The sequence below is a fragment of the Trichosurus vulpecula genome, chromosome 3 (genome assembly GCF_011100635.1).
Source record: "Trichosurus vulpecula isolate mTriVul1 chromosome 3, mTriVul1.pri, whole genome shotgun sequence".
Classification (NCBI taxonomy): Eukaryota; Metazoa; Chordata; class Mammalia; order Diprotodontia; family Phalangeridae; genus Trichosurus; species Trichosurus vulpecula.
The window spans coordinates 382,026,140-382,029,509 of record NC_050575.1 but is presented as its reverse complement, the minus strand read 5'-3'; positions in this window follow the sequence as shown (position 1 = coordinate 382,029,509).

Genomic DNA, 3,370 nt, shown 5'->3' with positions numbered 1-3,370 from the left:
CTTTTGTGGAATTCTTTTCTCATGAAGTAATATGCAATCAAGTACACACACACACACACACACAGATACAAAATTACTTATGTAATGACTCTTGTGAAGTTGTTTTCTCATGAGAAAATATGCAGTTATAAGTACACATAAGTATACATGCATATATGGGCGAAAGGTCATATACCTGCTGTACAGGGTAATAAGTATTACCAGGAGACCTGGGTTCAAGCCCTTGCCTCTGACTTATAGAAAGTGTGGCCCTGGACACATAACCCTTTCCGTGCTCTATTGTTCCATAGCCTAAGGCTCTGAGTTGCACCTTCCCTCTTCTTATTCATACACATGGAGGTATCTCTTCAGAAGAGCTGCCTTGGACCTTTGCCATCTGATACTGAATTGCTGCTCCTTAATTCTTACAGTCCAGGTCCACTGAAAGCTTCCACAGCACTCCCTGTGTCCCCATTCCTAAGCCCTCCCGTGTTCTCCCTGTGACCTCCGTTCTTCTGTTATTGCTTATGTGCAGCTTAGTCTTTTTCTATAGGACCTGGGTGAAGAAGGAGGAAGGGAAACAAGGTGCTATCTTTTTATATCTTACTACAAGCAAAAAGTATCTAGTATTTATCTGTTTATATTTACTAAGCACCTACCAGTTGCCTGTTGGGATACAAAGGCAAAGCATGAGAACTGATGCCCTCAGAGAATTTACACTTTATTGGAAAAGACAACACCTCCACACACAGGGCGTCCCAAAAGTCTTTTTGTGGTTTTAAGTTTTAATAGTACAAAATTGTACAAAGACTTTTGGAACACTGTATAAGTATGTACAAAACAAATAGAAGGCATTTTTTTTGGTGGGGAGAGGATTCTAAGGGGAAGCAAGGAATGAATGCTTTCCAAGCATGGAGGACAGCCTAATAGAAAGGACTGGAGCTTTGGAATGTTGTGTGTAAAGACCCAGAAAGAAGATAGCTCAGCCGGATCACAGAGTCCATGTATAATAAGCCAGGAGATGGTAGGTGGGAGCCAGTTTGTGAAGGGCTTTAAATGCCAGAGAAATTAGCATTTGATCCTAGAGATTAAAATAGGGAGCTATTGGAGTTTAGTGAGCAGAAGCCTTAGGAATATAACTCTAGAAGCTGAAAGGAGGGTGGATTGGAAAGAGGAGAGACTGGAGGCAGGGAGATGAATTGTAAGGCTACTGCAGTGACCCAAGCCAGCAGCGATGTGAACTTGAACCAGAGGGAGGACTTGGCTGTAGAGTGGAGAAGTGGAATGGAGAGATTTTGTGGAGGGAGAATCCACAAGATGTGGCAACTGATTGGATGTATGGGGTGAGAGAGAATAAGAAATTGGGTGTGACTAGAGGAATGGTAGCTTTGAGAGAAATAAGGAGGGAAGAGGGGGGTAGGTTTCAGGGAAAAGATAATCAGATATTTGGGGATATTTTGAAATATCTACTAGTCATGCAATACTAGAGATCAGGAGAGATGATGGCTGGCTATATATGATCTGAATGGAGATAACTGAACCCATGGATACTGATGATATCAGCAAAAAAGAGTGCAGAGGGAGATGAGAAGAGGGCCTAGGACAGAGCTTTGGGTTATACAAATTAGGAGGCAGGCTGAAGATAACATCAGACTGAAAAGAAAGCATCAGACAGGCAGGAGGAGAACCAAGAGAGGACAATACCTTGATATTAGGGTTGAACAGTGAAAAGCAGATATAAATGTAGGCAACTTTTTCTAGGAAGTTGGTTAAGAAAGGGAAGAGGGATGAGGAAGGAAGATCAAGTGAGGCATTTTTAAGGATGTTTGTTGATCCGGGATTGAATGATAGGCATTTTAATTAAGTTCCTGTCATGAGTCAAGAACTGCCAGATGCCCAGGATACAAATAGGAATGACACTTCCCTCAGACCCACCTCTCTTCAGAACTTCCCTGTTTTTGTTGAGGATACCACCATTCTTCTAGTCACCCAGGTTCATAGCATTGGCTTCAGCCTTGCCTCTTCCACTCTCCCTTGACTTTACCAGATTTTTTAATCCCTACTCAGGCCCTGTGACTCTCCCTCTTCCTACTCTCTCAGCTGAGAAGCTTGCCTCATATTTCAATTAAATTTTTTTAAGAGGCTATTTGCCTCTTCTTCCATTCTCATCTTATATCACTCTGGTGCCTTCTGCCACTATCTGTTTCCATTTCCTCACATTAGAGGTGGCCCTTATCCTCACCAATGCACCCCTCTGCGCACAAGTGATCCTTTATCCAGGCTTCTCCAGCCTATTCTGTTGCTCCCATTCTCACTAATTTTCAATCTCTCCGTATTGGCTGGCTTCTTTGCTGCCTACATATACACCCATGTCTCCCCTGTCATCAAAAAACCCTTACTTGATCCATCTATCTCTGGTAGCTATCATCCCATATCTCTCTTCCCTTTTATGGCTGAAGTCTTTGAGAAAAACTAAACCAGGCTGCCTTAGCTTCCTTTTTTTTTTTTTTTTTAAACCAGTTTGGCTTCCAACTTCATCACTGAACTGAAGCTGCCCTCTCTAGAGTGACCAGTGATCTCTTAATTGCCAAATCCATTGGCCTCTACTCAGTCCTCTTCGTGATCTCTCTGCAGCCTTTAACGCTGTTGATCACCCTTTTCTTGATACTTTTTTCCAAGTTTTCAGGACACTGCTTTGCTTTGGTGCTCCTGCTATCTGTCTGACTGCTCTTTCTGTCTCCTTTGCTGGATCTTTGTCAAAGCTGTGCCCAATAACTGTGGGAGAACCCCAATGATATCTTCTTTTTTAGCCTCTTTACCCTCTGTATGATTTTGTTGGGGGATTTCGTCATTTTCATCATCTCCCATAGATTCAGTTATTCTCTCAGGGCTATTGCAGTAGCCTTCTGGTTAGTCTTTCTGCTTCTCTTCATTCCATTATATCCTCCATTCATCTATAAAATTGATGTTTCTAATGCACGGGTAGGCTGTGTCAAACACCAAACCCTTCCCCGACTCTTGCCCAGTGGGCTCCATATTGCATCCAAAAACAAATAGAAAATCTTCCATTTGGCTTCTGAAGCCCATTATATGTCATCCTCTTCCTACTTTTCACCTTCCTTCCACATTATCTTTAATCCAGTGACACCAGCCTCCTTTCTCTTCCTCCCACAAGAAGCACTCTTTCTCTCTCTTACCTCTGTGCATTTTCACTGGCTGTCCCTGACATGCTCAGGATGCTCTCCTTCCTCATCTCCTGTCTTACCTTCAGGCCTAGGTAAAGTTCTGTCTTCTGTAACAAGTCTTTTCTGATCCTTCTTAATTCTAGTATGTTCCCTCTGAGATCATTTCCACTTTATCCTGTCTATATCTTGTGTGCAGTTGTTTTAAC